This window comes from Orcinus orca, chromosome 10 (genome assembly GCF_937001465.1).
Source record: "Orcinus orca chromosome 10, mOrcOrc1.1, whole genome shotgun sequence".
NCBI lineage: Eukaryota > Metazoa > Chordata > Mammalia > Artiodactyla > Delphinidae > Orcinus > Orcinus orca.
Window position 1 is genome coordinate 99,824,103 of NC_064568.1, and position 12,353 is coordinate 99,836,455.

The following is a 12,353-nucleotide window of genomic DNA, read 5'->3' on the forward strand; positions in this document are numbered from 1 at the left end:
ACTGCTGCAGCACCTGTAAATGGGAAGTTATCTTCTAGCCTTGCTTCCCAAGGATGGCTGATCTCTTTATTTACAAAATGCCTAGGGCTCATGGGATTTACTTTCTTGTAGCTCATTAAAAAAAAAGACCTTCCAGCTTTCATTTCTCTGCTGGTAGCTCTTTAAGGATTCCACTCTCCCTTCTGAGTTCTGCTGTTCGGCTCCTTGGACGTGGATTCCCAAAGGGTCCGGGGATTCGCCCACTACCCTGGTTCCCTTCCTGACAGCTGGCCTGCCCTTTGTTATGGGAGCTCCCCAAGTCAGAGCTGGCTCACTTCATTATTAATTTATAGAGCCACAGGTGTATTTCTGAACAATTTAAGAGGTGTAATTGAATCCATTATGTACCAATCAAGTTGTTTCACAAAATTCTACTCATTGAATTGCCTTCTATTGAGGGATACCAGTAATTACTCTCATGATGTGTAATAGTTCATCTAGGCATCCTTGAAAAAACAGAAAAATCATCTTGACACCTTCAAATTACTCTTCAAATTACTATAGTAATTAGTATATTTACTGTATATAGTGTTTCTCTTCAAATTACTATAGTAATCATTGGCTGAGAGCCAATAGCAAAGAATCCTTTAAAAGAGCTATGTTTTTTAAGAGGATTTTCATATGATAAAGGTATACATAGATTTCCCTATTCTCTTTTGGGAAGGGACTTTTTATCAGATAACATGCCTTGGATTTTCAGAAAAGAAAGACCAGATCATTATATGTATCCATTTGTTTTAGTAGCACTGTTTAGTACCACTGTTACGCCTTAGCCAGTTGGAAGATTTAATTATTTATCTTATAGGGGGAGAGTAAAAGCTGTATGGCTATCTGAAGATGCTGCTACTGTAGGTTAAAATGCCTTTCCATGAATGCTTTTGAGGTTTAAAGCTAATGTGCAGTATTCTTACTCCATAGAAGGGAAATGAAATGTAGTTGTTGAAAACTTAATGCCCCCATGTATCAAATTGAGGCCAAAGAAGAATTATGTTCATGGAGAAAAGTTGTCACTGAGATGACAACTTGTATGTATTTGTTTATATGAAAAAACAGATTGCTCAAATATTGTGGACCGCTTGGGATGCATGATACTGTGGGCTCCTCTAGGAAATCGTGAATACTTTCAATAAGTCAAAAATGGTTTTTATGTTAGGAAAGGAGACTAAATTTATCAGACTAGTTTATTAATACAAGAAATGTCAGAGAGATTTATACTAGTTGATCCACACTGAACCGATCTACTTTTTAAATAAAATCTCTAACATTTGCTGTTTAATCATAAACTTATGACTGAGATGAGAGGCAGTTGGAAGCAATGGAAAGAAGCCTGGATCTGCTACCAGACAATGCAGCCTCTGGTACAGCTTCCACTGCTGATGAGCTCGACCACCCTGGACCTGCATTTCCTAACATGCACAGTGAATTTCTCAGACAAGATGATCTCTAAGGCCACTCCAAGTCTTTAAAATACTCCGGGGTGAAAGCTGCCATATACACCACTTGCTAATGTTAAAGCTTCTGGGATGACAAGGGAGACATCTGGTGCCCCAAGTTGCCCTAAGACTGAATACTTGCTTTGAACTTTTGAACCTGTCTGGACCCTCTCATTCACACCTTAACTTTGAACTGGATTTAAGATTTCTAATTCCTCATGGTATGATTTCCTTTGTATTACTAGGGTTTCGAAAGCCATATTCTAAAGTAATTCATATTAAGCCATTGTTGGCTCACTCCCAATTTTAAATGACTATTGTAGATAACAATGGCTATTATTATTCCCTATTGATGACAGTCCACGATACAGCAGTTTTCATTAAAGATAAATAAATCCATACATACAATGTACACATTTGATTTTCTGATCCTCAAAAGTAAATAAAAACATCCTTGTCCTACTAAAAGAGTAGCACTTACAAAAGAGTAATTTGTAAAAAGCCATCATTTAATTAAATAAAATGTTCTCGGGCTTCCCTGGTGGCGCAGTGGTTGAGGGTCCGCCTGCCGATGCAGGGGACACGGGTTCGTGCCCTGGTCTGGGAAGATCCCACATGCCGCGGAGCGGCTGGGCCCGTGAGCCATGGCCGCTGAGCCTGCGGCGTCCGGAGCCTGTGCTCCGCAATGGGAGAGGCCACAACAGTGAGAGGCCCGTGTACAGCAAAAAAAAAAAAAAAAAAAATGTTCTCTGTCATTCAAAAAATAAAGGCTATTCCTAGGATAATAAGGAGAGGATTTGTTAAGGTAATTGCCTAAGACTGAATACTTATTTTGGTCTTGTAAACACTACATTTAAGACTAATTTTACACACACACACACACACACACACACAGACACATACACACTCACCAGGCTCTAGGTTACATTGAATGAGACACAAATTAAGAGGAAAAAGGAAAATAAAAGCACTGAATTTTTCACCTTCTCAAAAGGAGAGTTAAAAGTTGTTAGTTTTTCCTTTACTTGACAGTTACATCAATAAAAGTTCTTCTGGAAAAGATTAAAAAATCAACTGACAGAATAAAAAAAAGGAGTGACTATCTTTCAAATTGTTGTGAAAAATAAAAGACAAGAGAAATTAATCACTAAAATAAAAGCATGACTAAAGTAGACCACGCATAAGAGAAAAATAAACATAAAAGATCTAAATTCCCCCTTTACAAGGCAAAGACTCCCAGAAATCAGTAAAATAATAATATAATATTTTATTCTTCATAAGAAACATTTAAGAAGTAAAATATCATTAGAAAATAGTATACACGAAGCTCTAGAGTGCAACTCCCTCTCCCCTATCCGCCCCCCTCAAAAAACTCAGGGTAAAAATACTGATATCAGTTTTATTTGCAGTAATAACTACGTGACAGCAGGGACAGCATGTTTGTTTATAGATCTGTTCTCAACAACTATCAAGTATCTGGAATGTAATCACAATTCAGGAAATAATTGTTGAGTGAATAAGTGGACAAATTAATAAGAATTTGTTCTGTTAGGAAAAACATTGAATTGAGTAAGCAGGGTAATTTTATATTGATGAAGGTTACAAACAGTAAGAAATCTATAAAAGTATTAAGCTTTTATGCTTCTGATACGTTCAAAATACCTTAGTAAATAACAGAAGTGCAGCCTTGTGTCATTCATCTTCATAGTCCGAGGGTTTTCTCTACTGTCTGATCAATGGTGGATACACGGTGGCCTCAAGTTACATTAAGAAGGTGTGTGGCTAAACCAAAGGATGTACGTGTGAGAGTGACTGGAGGAGAAGGCACGTGAGAGTCATGCGAAAGGATCCTGCTGCATCCAGCCTCACTCTACACAGCACCCTCTTTCTCCGTTCTCTGTATGCCAGGCTCACTACCCAGCTACATTACCTGATTAAGACAAACCCAGGTTCTTCTAGATTCCAACCTCAATTTAGATACCTTGTTTCACATTATTAATACGTATCATTAGCAGCCTCCCTTGTTTTACCAACACCTGAGTTCCCTTCCCCCTTGTCCACACTTTACCCCCATGATCATTGCTCCATTTCTCTGAACCCGCCTCATGGGCTAGTTTGTGAAGGGCCATTTTTTCATAAGCCATCCTAGTTTCAATAGGGAAGCAGAAAATCATTTTATACCACAACCGTTCCCCACAAAATATCCCACTAAAACGAACAGAAGGTAATTGGCAACCATGGGATCCAAAAAAGTGAGAGATTATTGAAAAATAAAACTACTTAGAGAAATGCAGTAACGATCCAGGCAATAAATAAAGAGGGCTTGGACTAGCCTAGAATCCTAGGGCCTGGACCGGGAATACATCAGGGAGGTTGGATTTGAAACACATTTGTGATTTGACCAGACAGGGTGATTGATGAGGTATAGAATGACTCCGAAGTTGCTACCTTGGACGTTTCAGTGGATGATAGCACCATTCACAGGTAGAAGGAACAGTTTTAGAAAGAAAGCACAGTTTTCAGGGGGAAGATAATGGTTTCTCTTCTGGTCATCCTAATTTTGATGGACTCATAGAGCACTAAGGATGAGAAACCTAGTAGGCAGTGGAGAGAGATTTGGTTTAAATAATGTAGCTAATCTGGCCACACTTTGGACCATTTTGACTGAGTACCAGCTACGGGCAAGAAGTGATCTCCAGAATAGTCAGAAATGACTAGATTTGTGGTTGATTAGATCAGGGAGGAAGAGTAAATAAATAACTCTTTTGTCACCGCTGAACAGTTGTTATCTTAGTGTCTATTTGTGGTTCTCAATGGAAGTAGATTAGGACAATGACCTATTCACATGATCCAATATTAAAAGGTAGCCCATTCTATAAAGAAACTAATATCATGTTCAAAATCTTTAAAAAAATCTTAGTCATAAGTTACAGAAAACAAAATAGTAATACTAACCATGTAAAAGTACATTCAGCTGCATTCTGTTACTAATGACTCAAACTAACATCTTCCCACCTTTAAATCTCCCAAGATTCTTGCTCTATGTAAGCAACACTTTCCTCCTACCAACATCCTTTTAGGAGCCCTCCATCACATCCATCTGGCACCAGGGTAGCACTGTCATGGATCATCAAGACAGGCTGGCTAGAGAGGTAGATCACTTTTGTCAAGCAGGAAAATTTAAAGAGTCACAGGTTCATAACTCTTATCCTCTATAGTAACAATGGCCTTGCTGATGATTTAAGGACTTCGGATGGTGCTATTCAGCCAGCATAATTATAAAGAATACCCCATTGTGGAACATCATTCCATAGGTCAGTAAATTTTCTGTCACTTTTCCTATTTCAGCTCATCTTACACATCAAAAAACTCACACTGTCCATAAAATGGAAGATATGCCATATAAGAGTTATATCAAAAAAGATCTTTTATGTGAAATCACTTCATAAAGGGCTGTTTGAGCACGAGGCCTTAGTAGTTATTTTAGCCTATCACAGGACTCCGAGATTTAGAGTCAGACTCTCATTCTCTTTTGCTGGGCTCTTGGAAATAGCACAACTGAATTCTAAAATGGATAGAAAACAGTGACCCAGAATTATGATCACTGCTCTAGAGTTACTGGATTTAATTCCTGCTTCAAACAGGAACAGTAGTAAAACCAACTTTGAATTCAGCACGTCTTTTCTACACACGGTCAACCCCTTTCCAATTTCATCTTTGACCCTGATTCAATCCCTTCTTTTGGGTGGTCACATTCACACAGCCTTCCAAATTACCTTCTTTATCACATTGCCTCTGAGGTTCAGAGCTGCCTGAAACATAGTTTTTGTGTCTGGAGACAAAATGCCAGATGGTAAGATGCATAAAAACTGGTGACCCAACTGTGAAGATGAATTAAGAATAGGTACTGCCAATTTAATTGTTTAGTTCTGGTTTTAGTTTTGATGGTGTTCTATTAGTGCTTTCAAACTTTTTTCTTTGCAAGCAGCATAATTCAAAACGAAAGGACAAACAAGTTGAGCACTTAATTTGTGTTCCTTAAAAAATAACTCCGTGCTTGCTTACTTGACTTGGGCTTGTGCTGTTATTGCCACAAAACTCGCTTTCCTTGGGTTTTGTTGGTTTTGTTGTTGTAGGGGGCGGTGGTGGTTCTAATCTTTCAAGCAAGGGATCTTCTTGCCTATACTTCAGGGTGTCTTCCAAAGCATGACACTACCCAAATGCATGTGTATTTCTAGGAAGAGAAAACAAAAAGTTCCAAGAGGTCCTTCACCACCAAAAATTAACCATTTCACTTATTACCTGTTCTATTTGTTTCAACATACTATTTTCAGGTACTCAAGACCAGATCATTCTATACCTGTATGTAAAAGGCTTTGCATTACCTAGAATTCGTAAGTTATCGAGCAAAAATGAAGAATGGGTTTCTCCATTTTTTAATGGTAAAAATTAATTCCCACATAAAATAGGAAAGAAGCAACTTGATACAACTTCCTCTTTTAATCTAATTCTTTTCTCTGCCTTGTGTTCATTTCCAGCACTTTGGGGTTCCCATTGTTCCTTGTGGAACCCAGCTCAGCCTGAGGAGTCCCAGTTTGTCCAAGCTCCTCCCCAGTGCACACCCATCTTTTCTTCCTGACTGCCTGCCTGTGGGTTTCAGGCTCCAGCACCGGGCACTGAAGCCACAGCCCCAGATCGACTGCTCACCCGGCTACCACTCCTAGCGGGTGTGCTTCTCTGGTCCAACACTGAACACTACACACTGCCATTGTCTTCTTCATGACTTTTCTAATTTGTTATTTACTTTGTTCTTTCCTCTACTCTCTGCTTCTCAAAGCTTATCTAATCTCACAAGAAGAGTTCAAGTCCCACCCTTTGCATGAAGCCTTCCCTGCTATTTACTGTTGCTGTATCTCTCTTCTAGCACTTAATGCATCCTTAAGGGCAGAAATGATGTTTCACTCATATTTGTATCCCCAAAAGCAACTATCACAGTGCCCAATGCAGAACTGGAGTTCAATAAATGTCTGTTGACTGAAGTTCAGTTTGCTTTATTCTCTAGCCCTTTTGGGCACTGCTTGGGTTGTCACCATGACTGTATCTAAAAGACAACTTTACCCTTCTGGGCTCTCTGCTCCTGTTTTATCTATTTTTATGATGTGTTTATACATAGTTCCTGTTTTATGCCAGAAGCCAAGCACTTTGGTGATACATTTGCAGTCAGGTTAAATGTTTGACATTTTTTTCAAGTGGAAAGGCCCTCACCAGATGTGTTAATAAGAGTTTTCCTGTGAAACCTTATCATGAAAAAAGATAATAACTGAATCCAATTAAGGCATCATGTAGTTACTGTGGTAGAATATCCAGCACAAAGCAAACTCTTAGGAATTGTGGGTTGAATGATTGAAGGAATAAATCGATGGATCTCCTAATTAATAAAAACCTAAACAAGGAACAAAGCTATCAGGTATACGTGTAACATTGCGATTTTTAATGACATGACTGGAGAATTTTCCAAAGAAACATGGATAACATCTACAGTCATATGAGCAGGTAGCAGCTTTCTGTCCTCTTAATTGCATTAGTTCTTCATCCTTGTTTAGAGTTTGCTCTAGGCTATAGTTGATAATGAGCTATAATTTATGGTTTATACAAAATAGTATTTTTTAACCTTTTAAAAAATAAAATACCACAGAACAACTGGAGTGATATGTCTAAGAAACTCTCTCACATGGATCTAGATCTATTTTTAGATTTTAGATTTTTTTGCTTGTCTAACATCAATAAAAGAAAGTGTCCAAAGTAGTATTTAAATACTTTTTCTACCATTGCTAAATATTTGAGAATTTTATAAAAATTCGTTCAACTCCCACCTATCATTCAGCTTCTAGAAGTTGCTATGTATTTCAGTAGAAAGTGGGTACAGCTTTGTCTTGGAAGTTTTATGTCTCAAAACATTTTTCCCCCAAAGAAAGTTCTAATTATAAGTCCTGAGGAACCAAGTAAAAGTCTAATATAAAATAGGAATAACTATCTGCTATCTGAGTAAGTACACTGTCAGAATAAACCTTCCTTAGGGAAAAACTAGCTCTTTTTATTTGTGAGGGGAAAAAAAAAAAAAAAAAGGAAAGGAGACTCCAGAAAATTTTTAAGTGATTAAAAAATTAAAACTTAAATTATTCTCTTATAAATGAAACTAGGAGAATAATAGTTAAAAGTAAAAGTTTCCTGGTTTGATTTGGGTCCACTTCTATGCAGTACCTATAATGTTACCTTTGAGGATGTCCTTGGCTTTAATTTATATTTCTAAGTTCATCGTGGTTACAAATATTACTTTTGTAATCCAGGGACTCTGTAGCATTTCTGTTGCTTTATATCTAACAATTTGTTGGACCAATTAAAATTAAAAAGGTCAGCAAAGATTTTGTAAGTCATTCATCCAACAAAACTTCACTGAGCAGTAATGAAATATGCACCATGGGTTTACAGTTTAGGTTCAGGGCACAGACACACCCACATTAGTACAGTACCTGTCAGAGGTAGTATCAGTGAAAGTCTCCATAGATACCAGCAGGTCAGGAAAGACAATAATGAAAGGATTGGTCTAAATTTAATCTTCAAGTATCATCAATGTTCATTAGACAAAAAAAGTCTAGGATAGGAAAAAAGGTCGCTTATACAAAGGAAACTGACTGAAGAAAGTTGAGACGTGGAACTCTTTGATGTGGTACAGGAAATGTCAGGTATAGATGATGATTGTCAGGGAGGAGGGTGAAAATAAGAGAAGAGTTGTGAGCTGAACTGTGTGCCCAAATTCATACATGGAAGCCCTAACCCCTGCTACCTCAGACTGTGACTGTATTTAGACATAGGGTTTTAAAAGAGGTAATAGTTTAGATGAGGCTGTTAGGATGACCCTAATCCACTCTGACTGGTGTCCTTAGAAGAAGAGGAGATTAGGACACACAGAGTAACATCAGGGACGCATGAGAAAAGACCATGTGGGGACACAGAAGGAGAAAGGACCATATGGGGACACAGAAGGAGAAAAGACCATGTGGGGACACAGAAGGAGACTGCCTGCAAGACAAGGAGAGGCCTCGGGAGAACCAGCCCTGTTGCACCTTGCTCTTCGACTTCCAGACTCCACGACTGTGAGACAATAGATTTCTGTTGCTTAAGTCACCCAGTTCTGGCACGTTGTTATGTCAGCTCTAGCAAACTAATACCAGATGAGACTGGGGAGGGAGGCTGGGGCCTTTCCATGGGGGGCTTCACACATCCTGAGAAATCTTCACATCCTGCAGGTGCTGGGGATTGTTAAACAATTACAAATGGGAAACTAGCAATATCTTAATGACAAACTTTATTTGATAAAAGTATCACTCCGTAAACCGCATACAAGAGAGAAGACATGGAAGACTAGAGATGGAAAGACCAATAGTTGAGCTGAGAGATAACGAAGGCCTTGTGGAGGCAAGAGTGGAGACTGACGTGAGAGATGTTTCAGGTACAGACTCAGCAGATGCTGGATCCAGAGTTGGTGTCATGTTTCAGCAACGAGAATGACACTCAGATCCGCTGCAATGTTGGGACCTGCAGTACAGGAGCTCAGTAAGCATTTATGAATGAATGAATGAACAGAGGAAGAAACAATGAAGTGACAAGCCAATTACCCTCTTCATCAGATGTACACCTGAGAATAAACCATACGACTCCAAATACAATAATAATGTTGTTATTCCTACCTCTCTTAAATTTCAATTTGCCACACTGTATATGCAGACAATCAAATGTTAACTCTAAACACACAGGTGCAATACCCATCCATTCTTGTATGATTTATATATTGTCTGTTTTCCTATAACATGTATTGATTGATTGCTCAGTAGATGATACACAACCGTGTGCTACTTGGGTTCAGAAGGGGTACTAGAAAGTAATGTAGAAAAGACTTCTGCCCCAAAAAGGCTTTAAAAAATTCTCCACACTACAAAGCCTTCATTCTTTAAAATGTGTGCAGCAAAGGAAAGAGCATTACAGAGCATCAGAGGCAAAGTGCTGTTGGTGTGGCCCAGACATGTGTTGTGCTAAGGGTTCAGGGTAGAAAGACATCAGTATGAAACAAACTGTGAAGGAAAAGTGTAATTGACCTGCTATGACTTAACTCCATATGGAGGGATGGGTAGATTTACTAGATTTGTCTTCTCTCAAGTTTTCCAAAAAGTACATGAGAGAAGGTTAGACCAGAGGCCCACCTGGCGCATGTGAAAAGGGACATGGGCACCACCCTATTTACCAATTGCGGTTTAGAGCAGGAGGGTTCAGCTCACTGCGGTCCACAGGCCAAATCCAACCCTCTGGCTGTTTTTGCACAGCCTGTGATCGAAGAATGGTTTTTATATCTTTAATTGGCTGGAAAGAAGAAGAAAATTTCTTGATATACAGAAATTATGCGAAATCCCAATTTCAATCATATTCATTTATTCTCCATATTGTTTGCAGCTGCCTTTATGCTACAAGGACAGAACTGAGTAATGGTGACAGAGACCGTATGGTCCACGAAGCCAAAAACATTTCCTATGTTGCCCTTTACAGAAAAAGTTTTCCAACCCCTGGCTCAGAGCAAGGAAAAATAAGATCAAAGACCAAGATTTTTACTGACTTTTTAGGAACACTGACTCCCCGTGCCCTGCAATGAAGTAGAGATGAGCATCCCGCAAACAGAACCTGCATGTGGCTCATATAAGCATTTGTAAAATTAGTATTTTACAAAGTGTGCTCTACGGAAATTAAGTCCCAAGGAATGATAAAGGCTGTGGCATGAAAAAAAAAGGGATTCTGTGGACAAACGGTAACTTTCAGGGATGCTGAATGATGCTTCAGAAGTTAACAGGCTCATGGAAATTTTGAATCTGCACACATTTCTCAAACAAGTTCTACCCTGGCATTTTTTTCTACTCCACCCTACTCTCCAAAACAGGGCACCAAATGGGACTGGTATGCCTTGAAATAGAATCTGGGGAGTGCTGTACCAATTGCGTGAAGATGGTGATGATGTATTACTTTCATTAAATACTCCCTAAATTATTCAAAAATTCAACCACAAAATCAGGTAAAATGTGACATTCTACTGAGAATCTGTCATCTCAAGAATTGCATTCGGATGTTCACATTGCCAACACATATCATATACTTCTTGATGACCTGTAAGAGGCAAATTCTTGGCAAAGAGATGCGGCTTCTGAAGGCAGAGAAAGTCTACAGGCGTCAGTGCACCCGTTTAAAGCAGATCAAAGGAGTTTAATGTAGCAGAAAGCCAAGGTGGCTAGGTTATCAAGCACCACAGATCGCACTCAGAGCCTCTAATCAGCAGGACCACTTGGAAAAACAAACAGCCTGCAAGGGCTAATCACCGCTTGGAAGTCAAGTTATGCAAAATACGTTTCTTTTGTGTGAATAGCACAGGTCCCTGGATTGGCTACTGGTAAAGATAGCCATCGAGGCTCATAGAATTCTCTCACTCACTGGCTTCTACAGTTTGGGATTATTCCTAAAACTCTAACTTCTTTTCTTGATTTTATATCATGGAGAGAGTGCTGACAAATCAGGAAATAGTACACTGCCAAAAAAAAAAAAAAAGAAGAAGAAGTACTGTCAGTTTGTTGAATGGCTTACTAATGTTTGGTGTTTTCATTGTTTTGCTACATATTTTTCCCAGTATTTTAGTTCACATTCCCAAAGAAAAATTCATATGCCCAGAAAGCACTGACCTCAATATTTTTGCAAATGGTGGATTAAATGATATACAGACCTACTTTCCCCACCAAGTGTTTATCTACAAGCTACAGGGTGTCCGGGCACTTCTGGGGAATCATCAAGGGTGTGGGTAGATATAGGAGATCTGAGCTTATATAGCTAAGGTGACCCTGAAAGAGGGTCTATTACAGCCCTTAATATATCCTATGATTTCTCTGCGATTCTTAATTTCCTTGAAGAGTTTTGCCCCTTTATCAAGAAAGAAAAAGATCTGTAAACAAAGACTTTCCTCATGAAAAAACGATGAGGAAAAAGAACCCGTATACTTATTTTAGGGCTATTGTGAGAATCAAAGGAATTTTAAAAATATATATTTCGGGGGCAGGGCGGGGTGAGAGGAAGAGTGATTTGAAAAAGTGCCTGGCACAAAGTAAGCCGTATAGCAATGTTATCTATTATCATCATCGGAGAAATTTCCATTAAGATAAAACTTAAATTCCCATGAAGGAATAACCCTAAAATGATCTGTTTGGTAATTTTTGATGTGTATATGTTATGACTCATATTCTTAAAATAAGGCAAAAGTGTAAAAGCGACAAAATGTTTCATCATAGGTGCTATTGTTTTATTAGTTTTCATATAAAATCCAAGAGAACTGTTTGCTAAGATACCTAAAGAAAATGATCTACAGAAAGTTCTAGAAGAAAACAGGAAGTACGCTGTTTGGCCTCATATCCTGCTGATGTTCTGGCACAAACACTGATTTTTATTTGCCATCTAACTCATCATCAGCTCATAGGATCTGAGTATTGACCCATGGGTGAACCAACCACCATGTTAATTTTCCCTAGACCCAAATCATGGTTGTAAGTTACTCAAGCTGGTCAAATAAGAGTGACTCTCAGGATTAATGATGCTACTGGAAAAGTTGCTTCCTCTTTGATGCAGACTTGAAGGTAGCTGGGCTTGTGCTGCTGCAGCCATCTTGCCACCATGAGGAAAGACTGACTGAGACAAAACAGTCCAAGGGAAAGACAAAGCTGTGAGGTGGTGAAAAACTGAGTTCTGATGGCATCATTTGAGCTCCTGGATCAGCCTATGGTTAAATCTAGTCCTACCACA

The 12,353-nt window shown here is 38.8% G+C and overlaps 1 long non-coding RNA gene across 2 annotated transcripts in view; it reads right to left on the reverse strand.

Annotated features, from left to right (window-relative positions):
• Positions 1 to 12,353, reverse strand: part of LOC117197113 (uncharacterized) — a 276,078-nt gene that overhangs the window by 115,796 nt on the left and 147,929 nt on the right. For both annotated transcript variants that reach the window (XR_007479578.1, XR_007479577.1), the window contains exon 3: positions 5,538 to 5,706. This is a non-coding gene — a long non-coding RNA (uncharacterized LOC117197113). The remainder of the gene's footprint in view (positions 1 to 5,537; positions 5,707 to 12,353) is intronic.